We start from the raw sequence: 27,146 nt of genomic DNA on the forward strand, positions 1-27,146 counted from the left end.
GGAAGCTTCTGTCAAAAGAGCTTTGATGAGTTGCTGCATCTTGTAGATAGTATATACTGCAGCCCTGGTGGTGGAGGGAATGAATGTTTAAGTTGGTGATTGAGGTGCCAATCAAGCTTTGTCCTGGATGGTTTTGATCTTCTTGAGTGATGTTGGGGCTGCACTCATCAAGGCACTCAGGTAGCTGTGGCAACACACCTATCCCATGTAATTTTATCAATTCTGCAATATTCAACTCTCCCAGGAACAAGACAGGCCGCTGCTGGCCACAAAGGATATCCCTATGCACTGGACTCATCACCATTCCCCCCAAGCCCTCACCATTCTGAGCAACACCAGTATAATTAAGGCCAGGGAGCCATCAGGATTAATATTGAGAAGACCACGGTGGTGTGCTGCAAAACAGATGTTCAAATGCCACAACAGATCTGAGCAGTCCCTTCAAAATACCCTGTGACAAATTTCCCACATTATGGTGGTATGCTGCATTCTGCACAAGCACATGGAGAGGCATGTGCTTTTTTTAATTCATTCACGGGATGTGGGCTTGCTGGCTGGGTCAGTACTTGAGGAGGGTGAGCATTAGCAAACATTCTCATTATTTGAGCAAGACCAGGGGAGAAATATAGAAGCAGCAGAAGTAGGAGGTCCACTTCAACACTTCATAGCAAGAGACGTGAGAGACTAGCTCATTGTTCAGTGATTTTTTTGATCTGCTCATTCACCAGCCCTGAAAGACAGTCACTATGCTTCATAGTCCTTGGTATGTCCTTCACCACTCTCTTTACCTTGCATCAAAGTGCATTCAGACAACTTCTACATTCATGACATACTGACAACACAGATTCAGAAGTTAAAACTAAACCACACTGCTGACCAAAGTGCCAAATATGACTTTTTAAAATTCATTCATGGGATGTGGGCTTCGCTGGCTGGGCCAGGATTTATTGCCCATCCCTAATTGCCCTTGAGAAAGTGATGGTGAGCTCCCTTCTTGAACTGCTGCAGTCCATGTAGGTAAAGATGATACATTTAATTTGAAACACAATTATTGCCTTTCATTTATTTCTCACACAAGCGATCAACCATCGTGGTATTCTTTATAGAAGGTTTACTAACCGTAACTCCAATGAAGTGATCCTCTAAGGGCCTCAGCAAAGCTGGCCTAAGGTTCCTTTTCCTGTTATTAGGATACTTGAGACGCTTGTGGGTAGTGACCGCCTGAGGGCTCAAGCCTGAAAGGGCTCGACTGTAGATGACTGCACCTCATTTGCTGCCTGGGTAGTCTGGCCCAGCTGTTTTGCTGGTACCATGGGGAAATTTGGTTGAGGGGTGTTGAATGATCAGGAATGCTTTTATCATGTGAGAGGTCAACATGTACGGGGTCCCCTCACCCCACTGCCTCTCCTGTGATGCTGGAGATCATTTCGTCTACTGAAGGTTGAGAGAGAAGGCTGGAAAAGATGAACCCTTCCTGTCCATGTAGTGTACAAATATCTTCAAGGTTGCAGCAATTTGAGAACTGTCAAACTTGCGAAGCATGCAAATGTGAAGTTGTGCTGTGCAAGCCCAGTGTCGTGGCCAGGAAGCGATAACAGTCTTCAAGTAGACTGCAGAGTGCTGAGTGCAAGATGACACCACACAGGCTGCAAGCAGACTCATGGGCACTTTCAACCATTGTGTTCAAACTCCTCGAGGCCCTTTGATTTCTGCTATACCTGCTTGTGTGAAGCCAGCTGTTTTGTTTTCATGACTAGACTCGTGAATTCCCCTGTCCTATCTAGATGAGCTGCATGTGGATTTCGCCCTCTGGCAAGTTCTCTCCTAGGCTATTCCTGGCACCACTCTCTGCTGTTGCTCATTAGTGCTGGATGTTTCCCCATATACTGACCTTTCTGCCTCACTATCTAACTCATGCAGAGTGCCACTGACTGAGCAGCATTTTGGAGATTGGGTGCCTATGTAAGTGCTTCTCAGGATTATTGTGCTTCTCCAAGGTTTCCTCTGCACTGGCCTCTTACGGCTGAAATGGACCTGCATGAAAGAGAAGTGGGTTAGGCTGTTGCAAGAGCAGAGGGATATAGAATTTGGTAGATGAACAAGGACCAAGATCCACCTTCTACCATTCTGCTTGTTGCATGGTACAATAATAAAGGAGCTGTTGACTGATCATAGCAAGCAGTATCTCAACTTCTTTACCTAGAGAGTGGTGAGATGTGGAACTTAATATCAGAGGAAGTAGTTGGGGAAAATCATATAGATGCATTTAAGGGGAAGCTAGATAAGCAAACAATGGAGGAGGGATTAGGGTTATGTAGATGTGGATCGAGTTAGTTGAGAAAGGATGGGGGGAGATTTAAATGGAAATACACTGATGAACTGATTGGGCTGAGTGGATTGCCACTGCTGTGTATTCTATGTAATCCATTATAATTCTTTCAATTAGTCAACAACAGACCCAGAAACAACACATGGAAAGTCTCAATGGTTCAGAACTTAGGGAATCATAGGTGCAAAGTCCTTTTCCTCCCATGCATGCTACACTTACCATATGTCATGCCTCAAATTACTCATGTACCTTTTTTAATAGTAAATATTGTGTTCCTTAAAATGCTTTTCCTGAATACAGCCTGATTAACCTTTGCATTTATAGCCACCAGTTTTCGAAAGTGAAAGATGCAAGTAGCTACTCAGTATTCCCATCAGGTGAGAACACTAAGTACATAGCAATTTCAGCTGAAGAGTACCAGTACTGCATGTAATACCTTACAAGCCTTTAAAGAAAGAAACTGAATTGTTTTCTTTTACACACCACTAGTTAGTCAGTGGGTATTTTATAACAGTGCTTTAAAGCCATATGAACATTCGTGTCTTAATTTATTGAGATGTATGTTTCATACTGCTCTTATAAACCTAGTAGCTTGTTTTCTACAGGTTGGAGCTCCTCAGGGAGAGTAGAGAGGGTTTACAATTTATAAAACAGCTAAATGAAGAGTGAACAACAATTCAGCCCCATTTATCATTGTCTCTCCTGTTAGATCTCTAAACTTAATTCTCAGATTTGGCTAAAATTTTGATTTGGAGGATAACCATCTGATTACAAACATCCAACCAATTGATAGCAGGCCAGACTGGAACTCCCTTCCTAACAGCACTGTAGGTGTACCTACACCATATGGACTGCAGTCGTTCAAGAAGGCAACTCACCACAAGGTCAAGTGGGGATGGACAATAAATGCTAGCCTAGTCAGTGACGCTCATATCCCATCAACAAATAAAAAAAGGACAGTATTACTGTGGAGAAGAAAAATCAGGGAACACCTTACCGCTATGGCTCTTTGACCTAGTTTGAAATGTAAAGGTCCACACAGTCAGAGTTTCAACAGAGGCATGTAGATGAGGATGGGTGGTGTACTTTACTGTGATACGAGTTGGTTGCCCATACGTGGCACCTGAATCATGCAATTTGTCATGTGACCCATCAGATGATGAACTGGGTGTTTTTTTTTGTTCTCTTTCCCTCCTCTGGTGTGGGTCAGTAAGCAGTAAACACTAGTCAATCTGCTCTTGTAGCCAAAGTATTTATATGGCTGGTCTAGTTAAGTTTCTGGTCAAAGGTGACGTTAATGTGGATGTTGATGGTTGGGGAATTCGGTGATGGTAATGCCATTGACTGTCAAGGGGATGGTATATTCCCTCTTGTTGGAGGTGGTTATTGCCCGGAACTTATGTGGCGCAAATGTTATTTGCCACTTATCAGCCCATGCCTGAATGTTGTCCAGGCTCTGCTGCATATGGGCACAGACTGTTTATCTGACCAGTTGCCAATGGAACTGAACACTGGACAACATCTAGCATCTCCACTTCTGATCTTATGATAGAAGACAGGTTATTGATAAGGCACTTGAATGTGGTTGGACCTAAGACACTACCCTGAGGAAGCCCTGCCACATTGTTCGGGGGCTGAGATGATTGGCTTTCTACAACCACAACCATCTTTCTTTGCTTTCAGTATGGTTCCAACTAGCGGAGAGTTTTCCCCTTGTTTCCCATCTTGCAAGGACTCCTTTTTGTCATACTAGGTCAAATGCCGCCTTGATGTCACGGGCAGTCACTCTCACCTCACCTCTGAAATTCAGCTCTTTTGTCCACGTTTGCACTAAAGCTGAAATGGAGTCTAGAACTGTGTGGCCTTGGCAGAATCCGAACTGAGTATCGATGAGAAGTTTATTGTGGCTAAGTGCTGCTTGATAGCACTGTTAACAACATCTTCCCTCACTTGATGATTGAGAGTAGACTGATGGAGAAGTAACTGTTTGAATTGGTTTTGTCTTGCCTTTGTGGGCATCACCTTCATGGACTATTCTCACATTGTTGGGTATATGCCAACGTTGTAGCTGTATTGGAACAGCTTGGCTAGAGGCACAAGTAGTTCTAGAGCACAGGTCTTCAGCACTACTGCCAAGGTATTGTCAGGGCCCATAGTTTTTGTTGAACCCAGTGCCTTCAGCCATTTCCCTATATCATGTGGAACGAATTGCCTGAAGACTGCAATAAAAAAAATAAAATTCTGGAATCACTCAGCAGGTCTGGAAGCATCTGTGGAAAAAGAAACAGGGTTAATGGGCTGAATTTTTCAGCACAGGCTGAAGTCTCAGCACTGGGACCAAAAGTGGGAGCTGACCCCACTCGGCAGGTGGCAGGACCCAGGGGCAGTATTTCCTGGCGGTGGTCAATTAACAGGCTATCACCGGGGTCACCATCAGAATGAGGATAGCTGCCCATCTCCTAGAGTTGCCAACCCAATTGAAGGACCCACAGCTCAGCAGCCACGGCATTACCAATGCTAGCGGTGGCCACTTCTGAGGCTGCAGAATGAAGATGAGGGCCCATCAATGCTGAGGTGCCTTTAAATGGTGGTGAGTTGCTCGAGGAAACTTCAGCAGTGTCAAAGTACTCGCAGGCTGCAAAGGAACCCCAAGTGGTCATAAAAACAAAAAAACTGCGGATGCTGGAAATCCAAAATAAAAACAGAATTACCTGGAAAAACTCATCAGGTCTGGCAGCATCGGCGGAGAAGAAAAGAGTTGACGTTTCGAGTCCTCATGACCCTTCAACAGAACTGGGTGAATCCAAGGAGAGGGGTAAAATATAAGTTGGTTTAAGGTGGGAGGTGGGCGGGGGGTGGGTGGTGTTTGGGTGGGGGGAGAGAAATGGAGGGGTGGTGGTGTGGTTGTAGGGACAAGCAAGCAGTGATAGGAGCAGATAATCAAAAGATCTCACAGACAAAAGAACACAGAAGTTGGTGATATTATCTAAATGAATGTGCTAATTAAGAATGGATGTTAGGGCACTCAAGGTACAGCTCTAGTGGAGTTGGGGGGCATAAAAGATTTAAAAATAATAGAAATAGGTGGGAAAAAAATATATATATAAATTATTGGAAAAAAACAAAAGGAAGGGGGAAGAAATAGAAAGGGGGTGGGGATGGAGGAGGGAGTTCAAGATCTAAAGTTGTTGAATTCAATACTCAGTTCGGAAGGCTGTAAAGTGCCTAGTCGGAAGATGAGGTGTTGTTCCTCCAGTTTGCGTTGGGCTTCACTGGAACAATGCAGCAAGCCAAGGACAGACATATGGGCAAGAGAGCAGGGTGGAGTGTTAAAATGGCCAGCGACAGGGAGGTTTGGGTCATTCTTGCGGACAGACCGCAGGTGTTCTGCAAAGTGGTTGCCCAGTTTACGTTTGGTCTCACCAATGTAGAGGAGACCGCATTGGGAGCAATGAATGCAGTAGACTAAGTTGGGAGAAATGCAAGTGAAATGCTGCTTCACTTGAAAGGAGTTTTTTGGGCCCTTGGACGGTGAGGAGAGAGGAAGTGAAGGGGCAGGTGTTGCATCTTTTGTGTGGGCATGAGGAGGTGCCATAGGTGGGGGTTGAGGAGTAGGGGGTGATGGAGGAGTGGACCAGGGTGTCCTGGAGGGAATGACCCCTACGGAATGCCACCAGTGGGGGTGAAGGGAAGATGTGTTTGGTGGTGGCATCATGCTGGAGTTGGCGGAAATGGCAGAGGATGATCCTTTGAATGCGGAGGCTGGTGGGGTGATAAGTGAGGACAAGAGGGACCCTATCATGTTTCCCGGAGGGAGGAGAAGGCGTGAGGGCGGATGCGCGAGAGATGGGCCGGACACGGTTGAGGGCCCTGTCAACGACCGTGGGTGGAAAAACTCGGTTAAGAAAGAAGGAGGACATGTTAGAAGAACTGTTTTTGAAGGTAGCATCATCAGAACAGATGCGATGGAGGCGAAGGAACTGAGAGAATGGGATGGAGTCCTTACAGGAAGCGGGGTGTGAGGAGCTGTAGTCGAGGTAGCTGTGGGAGTCGGTAGGCTTGTAATGGATATTGGTGGACAGTCTATCACCAGAGATTGAGACAGCGAGGTCAAGGAAGGGAAGGGAAGTGTCAGCGATGGACTATGTGAAAATGATAGCGGGGTGGAGATTGGAAGCAAAATTAATACATTTTTCCAAGTCCCGACGAAAGCATGAAGCAGCACCGAAGTAATCATCGATGTACTGGAGAAAGAGTTGTGGAAAGGGGACGGACTAGGACTAGAACAAAGAATGTTCCACATACCCCATAAAGAGACAGGCATAGCTGGGATTCATGCGGGTACCCATAGCCACATCTTTTATTTCTCCGGTACATCGATGATTACTTCGGTGCTGCTTCATGCTCTCGTCGGGACTTGGAAAAATTTATTAATTTTGCTTCCAATCTCCACCTCTCCATCATTTTCACATGGTCCATCTCTGACACTTCCCTTCCATTCCTTGACCTCGCTGTCTCAATCTCTGGTGATAGACTGTCCACCAATATCCATTACAAGCCTACCGACTCCCACAGCTACCTCGACTACAGCTCCTCACACCCCGCTTCCTGTAAGGACTCCATGCCATTCTTTCAGTTCCTTCGCCTCCATCGCATCTGTTCTGATGATGCTACCTTCAAAAACGGTTCTTCTAACATGTCCTCCTTCTTCCTTAACCGAGTTTTTCCACCCACGGTCGTTGACAGGTCCCGCAACTGTGTCCGGCCCATCTCCCGCGCATCCGCCCTCACGCCTTCTCTTCCCTCACAGAAACATGATAGGGTCTCCCTTGTCCTCACTTAACACCCCACCAGCCTCCGCATTCAAAGGATCATCCTCTGCCATTTCCGCCAACTCCAGCATGATGCCACCACCAAACACATCTTCCCTTCACCCCCACTGGTGGCATTCCGTAGGGATCATTCCCTCCGGGACACCCTGGTCCACTCCTCCATCACCCCCTACTCCTCAACCCCCACCTATGGCACCACCCCATGCCCACACAAAAGATGCAACACCTGCCCCTTCACTTCCTCTCTCCTCACCATCCAAGTGCCCAAACACTCCTTTCAAGTGAAGCAGCATTTCACTTGCATTTCCCCCAACTTAGTCTACTGTATTCATTGCTCTCAATGCGGTCTTCTCTACATTGGAGAGACCAAACGTAAACTGGGCGACCGCTTTGCAGAACACCTGCGGTCTGTCCGCAAGAATGACCCAAACCTCCCTGTCGCTTGCCATTTTAACACTCCACCCTGCTCTCTTGCCCACATGTCTGTCCTTGGCTTGCTGCATTGTTCCAGTGAAGCCCAACGCAAACTGGAGGAACAGCAGCTCATCTTCCGACTAGGCACTTTACAGCCTTCGGGACTGATATTGAATTCAACAACTTTAGATCTTGAACTCCCTCCTCCATCCCCACCCCCTTTCTGTTTCTTCCCCCTTCCTTTTGTTTTTTCCAATAATGTATATAGATTTTTCTTTTCCCACCTATTTCCATTATTTTTAAATCTTTTATGCCCCCCACCCCCACTAGAGCTGTACCTTGAGTGCCCTAACATCCATTCTTAATTAGCACATTCGTTTAGATAATATCACCAACTTCAACACCTCTGTGTTCTTTTGATTTTTGTCTGTGACATCTTTTGATTATCTGCTCCTATCACTGCTTGCTTGTCCCTACAACCACACCACCCCCCTCCACTTCTCTCCCCCCAGCCAACCACCCCCCACCCCCTACCTTAAACCAACTTATATTTCACCCCTCTCCTTGGATTCACCCAGTTCTGTTGAAGGGTCATGAGGGCTCGAATTATCAACTCTTTTCTTCTCCACCGATGCTGCCAGACCGCCTGAGTTTTTCCAGGTAATTCTGTTTTTGTCCAAGTGATCATGGTTCCCTGTGAGAAATTTGAAGATTACATCTGTGGTAGAAAGGGATGAATATTGAAATGTATCATAGCCGATTGGAATCAATAGTTCTCAAGCCGCTAAACTGCATGCCTAAAAGGCTTGAAAGAATGCTGTTAAGATTCCAAAAGCTGTTTGTCTCCAATCATCTTCCAAGGAAGTGCAAAAGATGGTCTGAGCAGATAAACTGTGCAGATCATGCCTGCCAGGTGCCAACACCAGTGATTTTACACTTGAGCTACAAGAAATTGACTGTCATAAATTACTTCCAGTTAGATATTCACAGGCAGCTGAATCATTCTGCAGGAGATAACCTGCTTCGCAAACAACTGAGTTATTGTCAGGTAGGGCTGGCCTAGATTCAAGTCAGAGGAAGCGGAATGTTTCCATCCTTACATTGAATTTCACCTCCTGACTCCCCATACAAGGCACAAGTCAGGAGTGTGATGGAATACTCCCCACTTGCCTGGAATGGTGCAGCTTCCACAACACTCAAGAGGCTTGACACCATCCAGGACAAATAAGCCTGCTTGACTGGCACCTCTTCCACAAACGTTCACTCCCTCCACCACCGACCAACAGTAGCAGCAGTGTGTGCCATCTACAAGATGCACTGCAGAAAGTCACCAAGGAACCTTCCAAACCCATGACTGCTACCATCTAGAAGGACAAAGCAGTGGATACATGGCGCCAAATTCTCCCAAAATGAAACTAAGAGGAGAGTGCGAGAGGACACCAAGCTGGGCAGTCAGCAGCACCGATAGGAGAGTATAAGAGGAGGACCCAGGGACAGGCAGTCAGTAGCAACGAGAGGGGAGTGTGAGAGGAGGACCCCATACCAGGCAGTCAGCAGCACCTAGAGGGAAGCAGAGGAGCTATAAAAACAGCACGAGAAATGGCGGGAGTTTGAGAGCAGAGGTGACTAAGGGAGTTCAGTGAGGAAGTGCTCCTTTCCTTTTCTACATTCCCTCAGAAGGAAGAGTGGTGGCCTTGGTAAGTAGGATCTTGTGAGTAAATTAGAAAAGTGCAATATTTTTCAACTAGTAGCTGTACTTGGATTTAACTGAGAAGCACCAGGAATAAGGGAAATTTAGGGCCAATATAATAAAATAATATAAATAATCCAAAATGGAATAAAGTTAACAGAAGGGAAGTAGAGTTATGCCATGGCAGAGCAGCTCAGTTGAGTGGAATGTGTGTCCTGTAATATGTGCAAAGTCATGGATGCTACCGGTGTCCTAGACAGCCACATGTGCAGGAAGTGCTGCCAGCTGCAGAAACTTGAGCTCCGGGTTTCAGAGCTCGAGCGGTGGCTGGAGTCACTGTGGTGCATCTGCAAGGCTGAGAGCTACATGGATAGCAGGTTCAGAGAGGTGGTCACACAGAAACTTAAGGGCCTGGAGACAGAGAGGGAATGGGTGACTACCAGGCAGTCCAAGAGAAGTGGGCAGGTAATGCAGGAGTCCCCTGGGGTCCCGCTGACAAATTGGTTTTCCATTTTGGAAGCTGGTGAGGGTGTTGGTTCTTCAGGGCAGTGCAGTCAGAGCCAATTCTGTAGCACCACTAGTGGCTTGGCTGTACAAGATGGGAGAAAGAAGAAAGGAAGAGCTATAGTGATAGGGGATTCATTGGTTAGGGGAACAGAACAGGTGTTTCTGTGGCCGTAGACGTGACTCCAAGATGGTATGTTGCCTCCCGGGTTCCAGGATCAAGGATGTCACAGAGCGGCTGCAGGACATTCTTCTGGGAGAGGGTGATCAGCCAAAGGTCATGGTCCAGATTGGTACCAATGCCTTAGGTAGGAAGAGGGATGTGGTCCTGCAATCAGAATTTAGGGAGCTAGCTAGAAAATTAGCAAGCTGAAACCCAAATGTAGCAATCTCCGGAATACTCCCAGTGTCGCTTGCCAGTAAGTACAGAAATAGGAGGATAAGACATATGACTGTGTGACTGGAAAGATGGTGCAGGAGGGAAGGCTTTAGATTCCTGGGACACTGGGACTGGCTCTGAGGGAGATGGCACCTGTACAAGCCAGACGGGTTTCACCTGAGCTGGGACTGAGTTCCTTGTGGGGCATTTTGCTAGTGCTGTTGTGAGGGCTTTAAACTAACTCAGCTGTGATGTGGGAACCAAGAGAAAACATTAGAGAGGAGTACCAGGGTGCACCAAAAATAGTGGGAGGGACAGATAGCACTAGTATACAGAATAGTAAGTTAATAGATGAAGTCAGGGTGAGGGAGAAAGTAACAAAATCTAAATCATGGTTTAAACTAAGCATGTATGTGAGTGCATGGAATATAGTAAATAAGATTGGGGAGTTACAGAAGCAGATTGCTATGTGGAAATATAATGTTGTGGTGGTAAATAAGAGACTCTTGGACAATGAACCCTAGGTCTAGCGAGTCACCCCTGTTGTCTGGTTCTTTTCTCCTGACCCACCTCTTCATGCTCTGGCTCCGCATGACCATGTGACAACAAGACGTTAGAGGGTGACCCCAGAAAGACCCCCCTCATGTTCGTCCTTCCCCTGACTGCCATTCCACAGCCTTCCCTCCCCTTTGACCACATCGTGTTTGTCAGCCCTACCCCTCACCTCACAGCCCACCCCCAGTTGAAGTGCTAGTATCTGAAAGCGGAGGCCTGCTTAAGTACCACAGCACAATGGTCTTCCTCGGGGCAATGAAAGCAAAGAGATGGAGCAGTCCAACTTACAGCCCTGGAACAGTGGCGTTCATCACAACAAGATTGGTGCACCACTACGGCAGGTGTGTTCTACTCACCTCGAATTTACCAGCGAACTGAAGTCTGACCTCTGCACGCCGCCCCTTTTCAAATGAGTTTGAGGTAATGTAATTTCCTGTTGGTGTGGGACAAGATTGGAAGGCGTGACAAGATTGTGACGAGCAGCTGTTTTAATGGCCATTCATGACATGCTAATGAATGCAAATGGCATTCGCGTCAGTAGTCGGCGGGATAACTGACCCACCATGAAAAGGGAGAATTGTGACCTGTTTTTACGACAGTGGGTTTCCGATTTATTTGTGCCCCACTGGATTCTCCATTCCAACCTGCACGAAACCAACTGCAGGTAGGATGGAAGAATTTTGCCCATGGGGTCAATACCACTTGGAAGTTCCCTTCTAAGCCACTCCCCATCCTGACTTGGAAATATATCGCCGTTCCTCCACTGTCACTGGGCCAAAATCCTGGAACTCCCTTCCTAACAGCACTTTGGGTTTACCCACACTGCGTGGACTACAGCGCTTCAAGAAGGCAGCTCACCACCATCTTCTCAAGGGCAACTAGGGATGGGCAATAAATGCTGGCCCAGCCAGTGAAGCCCACATCCAGTGAAAGAATTTTTAAAAGTGAACGAACTGTCCAAGGCAATTTGATATTCAAAGGATAGCAACTTGCCAGCTGCATTGCATAGGGAATTATGGCAGTAGCTCAGCCAACACACATCAGCACTGGATGTTGATCCATAGAGATACTGGCAGATTCTACTGGCCCAAAATGGTAATAAAGCTTAAATAATACATGGCAAATTGTGATATTTGTTTGACTCACAGGAGTTCTCTAAATAGGGAAACATTACTACATCATGAAATTGTAGCTCAGCCTTCTTCAAAGGTTGAGGCTGCATGAGTTACAAAGCCATACTTTGATTTTTGAGTGCCACTCTCATAGTAACTTAATAGTTACAGTCAGCCTTATTTTTCTTACTAATTCTTAAGATTAGAGGTACCAGACATTCCAGTAATAGGTAAAAATCCACAATTTGCATCCAGGGAATTTGCAGTGCTAAGGTTTTAGACACATGGGGTAGAATGCTCCCCCCGTTGTGGGGGGGGGGGGGGGGGTGAAATTGATGGGCGGGTACGTGCAGGTGCGCTTCTGATCGGTGCCCCTGATTGTAGGCACAGCGCCATTTTACATGGGCAGGCCAATTAAGATCACAGGGAAGCGCTATGCGAGGGAGGGCATCCCAAAATCGAGAGTGCACTCTTTCACACATGCGCACGAAAGAGCACACTCATCTCCCTGAGGCTAAGTGCTGCCTCAGGGAGCTCGCCTCTACTTTCAAAAATATTAAAAATAGAAAAAAAAAAAAATTCCCTTATATGTCCCCTCATGGGACAATGTCACATGAGTTGGGACATGTTCATAATTTCCAAGAAAACTTTATTAAAATTTTTAAAACCTTACATGAAACCTCACCCCACCTGTGAATGAGGTTTCATGTTTTTTCTAGTTGCTGCCGGAGCTCCTGGCCTGCCCACCAACCTTAAGGCTGGACGGGCAGGTCCACTAATTACTTTAATTGATCTGTCAATGGCCGCAATTGGCCATTGACAGGTCGGCAGGTGCCTTCCTGAAAACTTAAACAGGGTGCGGTGACATCGGGAGTTCTGCCCGACGTCATCGCGTGTTATTTTATGCATCAGTAAGTGGGCCCCGCCCCCTCTCGCCGATGGTAAAATCCTGCCCATGATGTCATCAGCTCATTATCCATATTCCAATGGCAAAGAATACCACCAAGAACATGGCCAGAATTTTCTGGCTCCATTGGCGTCGGCTTTGTGGTGGGCAGGGAGAGACAATATGGTTAGACGGCCAAATATCAGTTTCACACATCGTGAAACCAATTTGCAATCATCCGCTCTGCCCGCCCATGACAAGCCACGTTTCCCGCTGCCACATATCAGGAACTTAATTTCAACACTTTAGCATCTCCTTAAAAGCCCTGCTCACCATAATCATCCCCCCATGCTGGATCATCTGGGCACGTCGGCCTGCTTCACAACTGTACGTAAGCGACATGCATAAGGGGAAGGTGGTGGAATAGTGGTATTGTCACTGGATTAATATTCCAGGGACTCAGGGTAATGCTCTGAGGACCTGGGTTCAAATCCTGTCATGGCAAATGGTGAAATTTGAATTCAGTATAAACCTGGAATTAAAAGTCTAATGCTGATCACAAAACCATTGCTGACTGTCATAAAAACACACTTGGTTCATTCATGCACTTTAGGGAGGGATGTCTGGTCTACATGTGACTCCAGACCCACAGCAATGTGGTTGACTCTTAAATGTCCTCTGAACAAGGGCATTTGGGAATGGGCAATAAATGCTAGCCCAGTCAGTGACACCAGCATCCCATGAATGAATTTTTAAAAACGCGCACCTGGGAGCTGTGCTTTGCTTGAGACTTGGAGGTTTGTTTGCTTGCCTCCCTTTCTTGGAGCAGCACTCACAGTCATTAGCAGCAGTCTTCACAGACAGCACCACATCACTCAATTTAGGGGGGCTCGTGGGCAGGTCCTACCTACCAGATCAGCCAAATGTGGGTGGCTTTTCAATGGCTGCAGGCCAAGGCTTGCTTGGGAAGGGGGAGATGTGGCCTCAAGCAAGGGAAGAGGCTGCAGGACGAGAGCTGTACAGGGGAAGTGGGGTAACCCAGGAGTGTGTGCGGGTACATGTTGATTTCTGCAAGTGACCTCAAGATGGTGAGGGCTGAGGAGGCAGTCTCCAAAGGAGATGAGGCCAGATGGAGATGTGAGGGTGTGTGAGAGAAAGTGAGTGATGATGTGCCTTGAGCTGGCAGGAGTGAGATGCCAGTGAATGTGTGATGGCCTTGTGAGTGTGAGTTTAGAGTGATAAGATTGTTGCCCTGCTCTGATTGGACAGGTGAGATCATTTGACTGTTTTCTGTACTGGATGGCCAAGCTCTTGTGTGCAGTGTTGGCACTGACCACCTCTGCCAACACCTCCCAAGTTGGAGTGGTGAGACTGATGGGCCTCCTGTGGCCAGAGTGGAGATAGAGGACATTGCAATGGGTCTGCACAGTGTCCAGTAGGCATCCCAGGGATGCGTCAGTGAATTTGGGGACAGCACTCTTCTTGGCTTTTGGGGCCATGTCTTCACTGGAGCAGTCCTGGGTTGCAAGCATTGAGGAGTGTGCACATGGCTGCAGTTTAAATGTGGCTCCTGCATGAGGAAGTGGTGGAATAATAGTATGGCAGGCAAATCAGAGTCCAACCATTAGCGAGACGGCGTGTTTCCTGTGACTGCATAACTAACGAGGCAGGAATGGGACGAGACGGTGGGAAAATCCACCATTGTGGCTGATGGGTGAAATGACTTTTTTCCTGCCCGCTACCGCACTTAGTGCAAATCTGGGATGATTCCACCCCATTAAATGACTCTTCACAAAATGCAAGGAATTCGGTTAATCAGAGTTTCTAGCTTTACAAGATTGGCGCGACATGCTGAGTGAAGGTACATGTGCAAGACATTACTTCCAATAATAGGAACCATCGAACAGCTTAGACTTTCAACTGAGGAAGACACTTGGGGACTTGTTGGCATGAAACAACTTCAGCAGCATTACTATGACAGGAATGCTAAGACACTTCAAGGAATACACTGACACAGTGTGGGTGGAATTCCAGAGGACTTGGAGTGTTACAATATGCACACATGTGGTGAGTCCTAGAAGTTAGGAAGTGCAAGTGGGAGACACATCATACTATGGGAATAACCATCAGTTGATTTATGTTGATCATAGAATCATAGAAACACAGAATGTTAACAGCAAAGAAGGAGACTACTCAACCCATTATGGCTGTGTTGGCCCTCTGAAGTTGTAATTCACTCAGTACCACTCCCCTTAGTGCTTCTCCCCATAGCACTGAAAAATTTTCCTTTTCAGGTAATGATCCAATTCCCTTTTGAAAGCCTCGATTGAACCTGCCTACACCACACTCTCATGCATTACAGATCTTAACCATTTGCTGCATGAACAAGTTTCTCCCCATGTCGCCATTGCTTCTTTTGCCAATTACCTTAAACCCGTGCCCACTGGTAATACTTCTGCCAATGGGAACAGTTTCTCCTTATCTATACTGCCTAATCTCCTCATGCCTTTGAATACCTCTAACAAATCTCCTCTCAATTCTCTCTTCTTCAAAGTCAACAGTCCCAACTTCTCCAATTATTTTACATAACTGAAGCTCCGCATCTCTGGAACCATTTTTGTAAATATTTTCTGCACTCTTTCTATAATGTTTCTCTCATATCCTTCCTAAATTGTGGCACCCAGAACTGGACATAATACTCTGGTTGAGGCTATGCCCATATTCTATACAGGTTTAACATAACTAATGAGGCAAGAATGGGACAAGATGGTGGGAAAACCTATCATTAGAGCTTTTGTACTCTATGCCCCTCTTGATAAAGCCCAAGATGCTGTATGCCTTATTAACCACTCTCTCAACCTGTCCTGCCATCTTCAATGATTTATGCAAATATACACCCAGATCCCTCTGCTTTTGCACCCGCTTTAGAATTGTACCCTTTATTTTGTATTGTCTCTCTGCATTATTCATACCAAATGAATCATTTAACATTTCTCTGCATTAAATTTCATCTGCCAATTGTCTGCCCATTTGCCCAGCCTGTCTATGTCCTTTTGAAGTTCTACACTATGCTTCTCATGGTTCACAATAACTCCAAGTTTTGTATCATCCACAAATTTTGAAATTGTGCCCATTGCACCAAGGTCTAGGTCATTCACAAAAATCAGGAAGATCAAGGGTCCTAACACTGATCTCTGGGGGACTCCTCTATAAACCTTCCTCCAGTCTGACAAGCAGTTATTCACCACTACTTTTTGTTTCCCGTCACGGAGCCAATTTGTATCCATGCTGCTTTTTATTCGATGAGCTCTAACTTTGCTCAGAATTCTGTTGTGTGGCACTTAATCAAATGACTTTTGGAGATCCAAGTATATCACATCAACAGCATTACCCTCATCAACCCTCCCTGTTACCTCATTAAAGAACTGAAACAAGTTAGTTAAAATGACTTGTCCTTAACAAATCCATGCTGGCTTTGCATAATTAACACAAATTTGCCCAAGTGAGTATCAATTTTGTCCTGAATTATCATTTCTAAGATTAGTCCTACCACTGAAGTTAACTCACTGGCCTGTAGTTGTATGTATCCTTACACCCTTTTTTGAACAGGGGTGTAATATTTACAATTTTCCAATCCTCTGGCACCATCCCTGAGGCTAAGGAAGATTGGGAAGTCATTACTAGTGCCTCCCCAATTTCCACTCTCACTTTTCCTTCAGTGTCCTTGGATGCATCACATCTAGCCCTCGTTCCTTATCAATCTTAAGTAATGACAGCCTATCCAATATCTCCTCGTTTTCAATCTTAAGCCCTTCAAGCATCTGAATTTCCTCCTCCATCACCAAGACCTGGGCAGCATCTTCTATCTTGGTACCCAGGTACAAAGTCTTAATTTAATACCCCAGCCATGCCCCATAGCTTCATGTGTAAATACTATTTTTGGCCAATAATCAGCCCCTCTTCTCCTCATACCATCCTTTTACTATTTGTATGCCTATAGAAGACTTTTCGATTCCCTTTGATCTTAGTTCCCAGTGTCTTCTCATGCTCTCTTATTTGCTTTTTGCAATTCCCCTCTGAAGCTTCTATTTTCAGCCTGGTTCTCAATTGTATTATCCACCTATGAAGGCAACAGGGAGCTATTGTCCCCCCATACTTTTGCTTATTTGAAAAAGGTGTAATGTCTGGATATATTCCTTTTACCTGCAGAGAACAGGTCCCTGCAAATGAATATGTGTAGCTTCTAGCAAACGTAAGTGAGGTAAATTGCGAGCCGACTGATAATCTTAAATTGATTGTTAGTGTAATTCTTAGAAAACACAGGATTCTTCAGCAAATGCTGCTCCAATGGGGAATCATAACATTAGACATTATGGGCAGAATTTTGCCCTTGATGGGCGGGCGGGCCCCAATAGCTCAGCGGCGGGCAGGCAGCCATTCGCCGCTACTGAAAGGGGCCCCACTGCCATTTTAAGTGGGCGGGCTGCCCAACGGGAAGTGCTATGCACTTCCTGAGTGGGGGTGGGGGTGGGGGTGGATTCCCCAACTGTGAGAGTGTGCTCTTTTGCACATGCGCATGAAAGGGCGCACATCTCCCTGAGACTAAGTGCTGCCTCAGTGAGATCACTGAAAGGCTGGCAAATATAAAAAATATAACAATAAAAAATTCATTAACATGTCCCCCTCATGTGAAAATGTCACACGAGGTGGGACATGTTAATGAAATAAACAAAAACTTTATTAAACATTTTTAAATCTGACATCAAACCTCATCCCACCACTGGATGAGGTTTGTAAAAAAATCACCTACCGGCCTGCCCGTTGGGCTTGTGCACCGAGCCGAAGTTCACACGGGCACCTCAAAATCATCGACAATTGGCAAGTTAATGGCCTTAACGAGGCCTTTAATTAATGGCGGGCGTGCGTCCCGCTGCATAGCGCGCCCGCCGTCCGAAATATCGTGATGCTGTGTGCTGACGTCGGGACGCTCGCGCAATGTCAGCGCGTGACATGTTAAGTGCTGGCGTGCAGATTCCACCACCCGCATGCCAACCAGAAGATTCTGCTCTATGTTCTGATTTTTGCAAGCATGGGTTGGATGAGTATGGTCTGTACTCCACCTATTGCAAACTGCTGATGGGACGTGCTGCAACGTGGCATATGAATTTCAGCGCTAGTGCAATTCCATGTAGAAGGACAGATGTCCCAATGACTGATGGATCGCATCAACAGCACATCCCTTTACCTGTTCACAGGAGCACTTGCAAGTTGCCTGCAAGATAATTGGTCTCATCTCTATTTAGGTCCAACCTTTCCTGCCTATACTAATGTCCGGAGTCACTCAGAACGGACACAGAATCTAAAGCCAAGAATCCTGGGCCATCCCTCCAGCCATACATTCAATTGCTCTATCCTCCTATTTCTATATACATTTGTGTATGGTACTGCAAGTAATCTGGAGATTAAGACTTTTCAGGTCCTGCTTGCTAATTTCCTATCTAGCTCTCTAAATTCTGACTGCAGGATCACATCACACTTTCTACCTCTTTTGTTGATACTAATGTGGACCACAGCTGCTGGCTGCTCTCCCTCACATTCAGGGTGATCTGCAGCCATTCAGTGACATCCTTGACCCTGGGACCGGGGAGGCAACATAGGATGAATGCAAAGCACTGTGGAAGCTGGAAACTTGAAATAAAAACAGAAAATTCTGGAAAAAACTCAGCAGGTCTGGCAGCATCTGTGGAGAGAGAAACAGAGTTAATGTTTCGAGTCCATATGACACTTCTTCAGAGCAACATACGATTCTGGATTCTGTGGCTGCAGAAACATGTGTCTGTTCCCCTAACAATTGAATCTCTTATCACTATTGCTCTTCCAGTCTTCTCTGTGCACCCCTGCACAGCTGAGTAGTCACGATGCCATGAACTTGGCTCTGGTTGCACTCCTCAGGTGAACCATCAGTTCCATCAATATTCAGAATTTAGTGGGGAGGTGGTGACATACAGTGGTATTGTCACTGACTAGTATTCCAGTAGGTCAAGGGTAATGCTATGGGGACCGGGGTTCGAATCCCACCACGGTAGATGGTGACATTTGAATTCATTAAAAATCTGGAATTAAAAGTCTAATGATGACCATGAAACCATTGCTCAACTGGCTCACTAATGTCCTTTCAGGAAGGAAATCTGCTGTCCTTACCTGGTCTGGCCTACATGTGACTCCAGACCCGCAGCAATGTGATTGACTCTTAAAATGCTCTCTGCACAAGGGCCATTAGGTATGGGCAATAAATACCGGCCTAGCTAGTGATGCCCATATCCCATGAATGAATAATGAAAATAATTGAATACTGGTTGGTTTGTGAGATGCACTTAGGGTTCCTCTGTGCTACCTGCCGGTTTCTACTTGATTCTCTCCCATTCCCTCTGTCCTGCATATTATTAAGTTGTGGAGTGACCACATCTACAAATGTACTTTCCACAAAGCTATGCCATCTGCTACTCAAGTTCCAAAGCCCACTGATGCTGCTGCAGCTAACAACACTTCCTGCAAGTATGGTTATGCAGGATGCAGGAAATGTTCTGGAGCTCCCACATTGAACAGCATGTGCACTCCAGGGATTGGAGCCCTGCCATTTCTCTACATATTAGACAATTAAACTTATTAGTTAAAAGAAAGGCTCACCAGCTACCTAGTACTCTTATGCTGCTGTCACTTAAATATTGGGAGAATACAAACTGACGAACATACAAAATATGAACAGAAGTAGGCCATTCGGCCCCTCAAGCCCTGATGGCTGACCTGTTTGTGTTTCGAGTTCCATGTTCACATCTACCCCCCATCGCCAGTTCCCCCCCCACCCCCGTAACTTTTGATTCCCATGCCTAACAAGAATCTATCTACCTCTGCCTTAAAAATATTCAGTGACCCCATCTCCATCGCTTTCTGAAGCAGAGAATTCCAAAGTTGCACAACCCCCTGAGAGAAAGAAATTCTCCTCACTCATCTCTGTCCTAAAAGGGCGACCCCTACCTTTAAAACAGTGCCCCCTAGTTCTGGACTCATCCACAAGAGGATACATCCTTTCCACGTTCACCTTGTCAAGACCATTTAGGATAATATATACTTCTATCAAGTCACCCCTCACTCTTCTAAACTCCAGCAGAAACAAGCCCAGCCTGTCTAACCTCTCCTCATCAGACAACCCACTCATTCCAATCTAGTAAATCTCACCGGAACTGCTTCCAAAGCATTTACATCCTTCGTTAAATAAGGAGCCCAAAACTGCACACAGTATTTGAGATGCGGTCTCGCCAATGCCCTGTATAACTGAAGCATAACATCCTTACTTTTATGTTCAATTCCTCTCAAAATAAAGGCTAGCATTCCATTAGCTTTCTTGATTATGTGCTGTACCTGCACACTAGCTTGTTGTGACTCATATACGAGAACACCTAGGTCCCTCTACACCTTAGAATTCTGCAGTCTTTCTCCGTTTAAGTAAGACTTTGCTTTTTTATTCCTCCTGACAAACTTAACAAGTTCATATTTTCCCACATTATTATCCAACTGCTAGATTTTTGCCCACTCACTTAACTCATCTATATCCATCTGCAAACTCCTTATGTCCTTTTATTTTCTGCAATAACCTTTGATGTGGCAGCTTATCAAATGCTTCCTGGAGATCCAAGTACAGTAGGTCTAGAGGCTCCCCTCTATCCACTACATATGTTACTCTTTCAAAGATCTCCAATAAATTATTTAAACATGATTTCCCTTTCATAAAACCATGCTGATTCTTCCCGATTACCTTAGCTTTTCTAAGTGCCCAGCTATAACGTATTTAATAATCGACTCTAATACCTTCCCCAGGACAAACGTCAAGCTAACTGGCCTATAGTTTCCTGTTTTCTGCCTCCCTCCCTTGTTGAATAGAAGGGGTTATATTTGCTACTTTTCAGTCTGATGGAACATTTCCCGAATCTAAAGAATTTTGGAAAATTAACACCAATGCATCTATTACCTCATAAGCCACCTCTTTTAAGACCCTAGGATAAAGTCCATCTGGACCCAGAGACTTGTCAGCCCGCAGCTCCATCAGTTTGCTCAGTACCGCTTCCCTAGTGATTGTAATTTCACCAATTTCCTCTCTCCCCTCCACCTCCCGATTTGCAGCTATTACTGGAATGTTTTTTGTATCTTCTATAGCGAAGACAGGAGCAAAATATTTGTGCATTTCATTGGTCATTTCCTTATTATCTACTATTAGCTCCCCATTCTCACTCTCTAGAGGACCAACACTCACATTACCTATTCTTTTCCTGTCTAAATACCTGTAGAAACTCTTGCTCTCCATTTTTACATTTCCTGCTAGCTTCCTCTCATATTCCAATTTCTTTCTCCTGATTAACCTTTTAGTCATTCTCTGCCATTCTTTATATTCTGACCAATTAAATGACCTGCAACTCACCTTTGCTTTTTCTTTAAGTTTGATACTTTCCCTGACTTCTTTAGTTAAACACAGAGGATGGGTCCTCCCTTTAGAATTTTTCATATACCTATATAAAGAATATACTTATTCTCATTATCTATCCACCGCACATGTTACTCCTTCAAAGAACTCAATAAATTGAAGTTTGAAACAGTGAGAGGAGAGCCAGGAGTTTCACAGTTTGAAACAGCAAGAGAAGAACCAGGAGTTTACGCTTTTGCCTAAAATTTTTCAGCGTCCAGGAATTGTTCCTTGCTCTGCTACAGGAGAAGAAGCTGGTTAACTGATAAGCATCTGGTAAGTGCTTAAGCTTTATTCTATTCCCAAGGCTCAAAATAGTACATTTTGAGTGACAGGTGAGCGGAAGAGGGTAAAAGGTACAGATCGAGAGGCCTACCTGCAGTGAGACCAGCGGCGGTGCGATGTCACAAACCTCAATGTGATACAAGTGCAGGGAAAGCAGCTGATTGGTGAGTAGGATTGGCGAGTATTTCTAGTCTTTAAAGTAAAAGTAAGGTCTTAATTTGTGTTTAGGTCTCTAGTCTTTTTTATCTCTTTTTCTTTAAAATAGCTTGTTAAGTATACATCGACACTGGTGTAAAAACAAAATTACAATAATGTGTAATTAGCGGGGGAATTCTGCAAGTGTAAAGAGCAGGGGTACTAGAGTAATTAATTGATTAATTACTTAAAATACAATAGTGATGGCAGGACAGGTGATGTGTTGCTGCTGCAGTATGTGGGTGCTGCTGGAAACAAAGGTGATCCAGAGTGAACACATCTGTAGTGTTTGCAGCTCGAGGAACTTCGGATCCAAGTTGAGCTCGAGTCTGAGCTGTAGACATTGCACCACATCAGGGAGGGGGAAAGTTACCTGGACACTTTTGCTCCAGGAGGCAATCACACCCCTCAGATTAGGTAATTCAAATTTGGTCTGTGATCAGGGAGGGTGTGACTTCAGGTGAGACCGGTATGGGGACCCGGGGGTAGCATTCGAGAAACCTCAGCCCCTGCAATTGTCCAACAGTGACGAGGATCTTGTAAGCTGTGTGAACAAGAGCAGGGACTACAGGGATGATGAGCGAACTGACCACAAAACTGTGATAAATGGAGCCATTCCACTGGGGGGAAGGAAATAGGAACATAGTAGTGGTAGGGGACAGCATAATTATGGGGATACATATTGTTCTCTGTAGCTGTGAGTGTGAGTCCCGAAGGCTGTGTTGCCTGCCCAGAGCCAACATTAAGGACATCTCCTCAGGGGTGGAGAGTAACTTGGAGATCCAGTTGTCGTCATTCACATTGGTACCAACGACATTGATAGGACTAGAAAGGAGGTTCTGGTGAAAGAATATGAACAGTTAGAAGCTAAATTAAAAGCAGAACCTCCAAGGGATTACTACCTGAGCCACAGGCAAATTGGCATCGGGTGAATAAAGTCAAGGAGTTTAATGTGCGACTCAAAGATTGGTGTGGGAGGAATGGGTTTCAGTTCATGGACACTGGCACCAATACTGAGGTAGAAGGGAGTTGCTCCAGTGGGACAGACTGCACTTGAACCATGCTGGGACCAGTGTCCTGGAGAATCGAATAACTAGGTCTGTAGAGACGGCTTTAAACTAAATAGAGAGGGGAGGGTTCTGGAGAGGAGACACATAGGCTTACAAGGCAAAAGGATATGCCAACCTTGCAGGGCAGCTACTTAGATAATGATACCCAGGGTGTGACAGGAAGGGACAGAGAGTACAGACATAAAAAAAGCAGCAAATAGGGTCAAAGGGGGAAAAATGGTAAAAAGGCAAAATTAATGGCTCTTTACTTAAATGCACATAACATTCAGAAAGAAATAAATGAATTAGTGGCAAAAAATAGATGTTAATGGATTTGATCTTATAGAGATCATTAAGAGACAGGGAATTCAACCCAGAAAAGTGTGAGGTAATGCACTTAGGGAGGGCAAACAAGGCAAGGGATTACACTATGAATGGCAGGACCCTGGAGTGTACTGAAGATCAGAGGGACCTTGGTGTGCATATCCATAGATCCCTGAGGATAGCAGGTTAGGTAGATAAGATTATTAAGAAGGCATATGAGATACTTGCCTTTATTAGCCGAGGCATAGAAAACAAGAGCAGGCAGGTTATGCTTGAACTATATAAAATGCTGGTTAGGCCAAAACTGGAATATTGTGTGCAGTTCTGGTCACCACATTATAGGAAGGATGTGATTGCACTGGAGAGGGTGCAGATGGGATTTACCAGGATGCTGCCTGGGCTGGAGGCTCTGAGCTATGAGGAAAAATTGACTAGGCTGGGGTTGTTTTTCTTGGAGCAGTGAATGTTGAGAGGGGACCTGAAAGAGGTGTATAAGATTACAAGGGACATAAATAGAGTGGAAAGGAAAGCACTTTTTCCATTGGTAGAGGGGTCAATAGCCAAGGGGCATAGATGTTATGTAATAGTTAGAAGGCTAAGATGGGAGTTGAGGAAATTTTTTTTCACCCAGAGGGTGGTGGGAGTCTGGAACTCACTGCCTGAAAGGATGGTTGAGTCAGAAACTTTCAGAACATTTCAGAAGTATTTAAATATTCGCTATGGGCCAAGCACTGGAAAATGGGATGAGTATAGTCAGATCTTTTTTGACTGGCATGGACACAATTGGCCGAATGGTCTCCCACTGTGCTGTAAATGTCTGTGAGTCTACATGGTTGCAAGGAGATCAAAGGTAGGAGCTAAATATTCAGGGGTATGTGACTTTTCGAAATGACAGCCAGGAAGGAAAGGGTAGTGGGGTGGCTTTGTTAGTATGATGTGGAATAAGCATGATAGCAAGAAATGATCTTGGATCAGAAGATGTAGAATCCATATGGGCAGAGGTAAGAAATAACAAAGGGAAGATGACACTAGCGGGAGGATTCAATAGGCTCCCTAACAGTAGCTATACTGTAGGACATAGAATAAAACAGAGACAAAGGACATAATGAGTGCATGTAAAAAAGGCAGTGCATTCATCATAATGGCTGTAATCTTCATGTGGATTGGGAAAATCAAATTGGCAAAGGCAGCCATGAGCAAGAATTCATAGGTTGTATTTGGGACAGTTTCCTAGAACAATATGTTGTAGATCCAACCAAGGATCAGGCTATTTTGGATCTGGTAATGTGTAATGAGACAGGTTTGATAAATGATCTCAGAGTAAAAGATCCCCTAGGAAACAGTGACCATAACAGGATTGAATTTAGCATTAAGCTTGAGAGTGAGCAACGTGGGTCAGAAAAAACTGTTTTAAACTTAAATAAGGGTAATTAAAAAGGAATGAGGGCAGAATTGGCTGGAGTGGACTGGGAATGGAGTTTAACAGAAAATACAGTTGATGAACAATGGCAGACACATAAGAAAATTGTTCATGACTCAGAACAAAGATATATCCCAGTGAGGAAGAAGGATTCAAAGAAGGGGATAAATCAACCATGGTTAACCAAGGAAGTTAAGGATAGTATCAAATTGAAAGAAAAAACACGCAATGAGGCAAAGATGAGTGGTAAGCTAAAGGTTGGGAAAGTTCTAAAAAGCAACAAAAGATGACCAAAAAAATAATAAAGAGGGTGAAATTAAACTTTGAGGGTAAACTAGTAAGTAATACAAAAACAGATAGTAAGAGCTTCTTTAAGGATATAAAAAGGAAAAGAGAGGCCAAAGTGAACATAGGCCCCTTAGAGAATGAGGGTGGGGAAATATTAATGGGTAACCGGGAAATTGCAGAGGAGTTGAATAAATATTTGCATCAGTCTTCATGGTAGAAGACACTAATAGCATTCCAAAAGTACAAAATAATGAAGGGGCAAAAGGTGGGGAGGAAATAAATACAATAACTATCACTGGAGAAAAGGTACTCAGGAAACTAATGGGACTAAAGGCCAATAAGTCTCCTGGACCTGACAGGTTGTATCCTAGGATATTAAAGGAAACAGCTTCAGAGTTAGTGGATGCTCTGGTTGTAACCTTCCAAGAATCCTTAGATTCTGGAAAAGTCCTAGGGGACTGGAAAGCTGCCAATGTAACATCCTTATTCAAAAAGGGAGGGAAACAAAAAACAGGTAACTATAGGCCAGTTAGCTTAACATCTGTTGTTGGGAAAATGTTAGAGTCTATTATCAAGGATATAATAGCAGAGCATTTTGAAGTACATAACATAATCAAACAGAGTCAGCATGGCTTCATGAAGGGAAAATCATGCCTGACAAATTTTTTAGAATTCTTTGAGGAGGTAACAAGCAGGAGAGATAAAGGGGGACCAGTTGATGTAATATATTTGGATTTCCAAAAGGCGTTTGATAAGGTACCACACATAAGACTAATTAATAAGATAAGAGTCCATGATGTTGGGGTAGTATATTAGCATGGTTAGAGGATTGGCTAACTAATAGAAGACAGAGAGTTAGGATAAGGGGGGCATTTTCAGGATGGCTATCTGTAATTAATGGAGTGCTGCAGAGATCAGTGCTGGGGCCATGATTATTTATAATATATATTAATGACTTGGATGAAGGAAGTGAACGTACTATCGTCAATTTTGTGGATGACACAAAAATAGATGGGAAGGCAAGTGGCGAGAATGACGCAAAGAGTCTACAGAGGGATATAGACAGGGTTAAGTGAGAAGGCAATTACTTTGCAGATGGAATATAACGTTGGAAATAGTGAGGCTATGCACTTTGGCAGGAGGAATAGAGGAGGTGAATATTTATTAAATGGAGAAAGACTGCAGAAAGCTGTGACACAGAGGGATTTGGGCGTCTTCGTGCATGAATCACAAAAAGCTAGCATACAAGTTCAGCAGGAAATAGAGAAGGCAAATGGAATGATGGTCTTTATTTCAAATGGAATGGAGTATAAAAATAGGGAAGTCTTGCTAAAACTATACAAGGCACTAGCTAGGCCACACCTAGAATACTGTGAACAGTTTTGGTCCCCTTATCTAAGGAAAGATATTTTGGCATTGGATGCAGTCCAGAGAAGGTTCACTAGGTTGATCGCGGGTATGGAGGGATTTTCTTATGAGGAGAGGTTGAGTAGGTTGGGCCTGTACTCATTGGAGTTTAGAAGAATGAGAGGCAACCTTATTGAAACATATGAGATTTTTAGGGGGCTTGACAGGGCAGACGCTGAGCAGTTGTTTCTCCTTGTGAGAGCCTGGGACCAGGGAGCACAATCTCAGAGCAAGGGGTCACCCATTTAAGACAGAGATGAGGAGGAATTTCCTCTCTCAGAGGGTAGTGAATCTGTGGAATTTTTTACTGAAGAGGGCTGTAGAGGCTGGCTTGTTAAGTATATTCAAAGCTGAGATAGGCAGATTTTTAATCAGTAAGGGAATCAAGGATTATGGGGAAAAGGCAGGAAAGTGGAGTTGAGGATTATCAGATCAGCCAAGATCTCATTGAATGGCAGAGCAGACTTGATGGGCCGAATGGCCTACTTCTGTTCCTACGTCTTATGGTCTTATTCTGAAATACCCCCTTAAATGTCTGCACTGCTTCTCTTTTGATCTATTCTCTAGCCTAGTATCGCAGTTAACTTCAGCTAGCTCAGCTTTCAGGCTGACATAATTAAAGAGCAATTCAAATGTTAACCCTTATATAAAAAAAAAATTTTTTTTCAAATTTCCCAGCTCCTTGGACTAGCTTCCTAACTTTGGAGAAATGGAAACAAAGCTACTGTACTCACCAGCCAATCAACGCATGGTCTTATTGTGATTTACAGTTTGATTTTTTTTCTATCTCTTGATTCGGTGATTCTGATGTGCTTCACACTCCTCCCAGTGATCTTAGCCTGCTACACATTCCTCCCTATATCCTTGCAGAGACCTTGACCTGCTTCACACTCCTCCAGGTATCCTCACACTGATCCTGACCTGCTGCACACTCCTCCCTGTATCTTCACCCTTATCCTCAC

The sequence above is a fragment of the Carcharodon carcharias genome, chromosome 5, assembly GCF_017639515.1.
Source record: "Carcharodon carcharias isolate sCarCar2 chromosome 5, sCarCar2.pri, whole genome shotgun sequence".
In the NCBI taxonomy this organism is placed as follows: Eukaryota; Metazoa; Chordata; class Chondrichthyes; order Lamniformes; family Lamnidae; genus Carcharodon; species Carcharodon carcharias.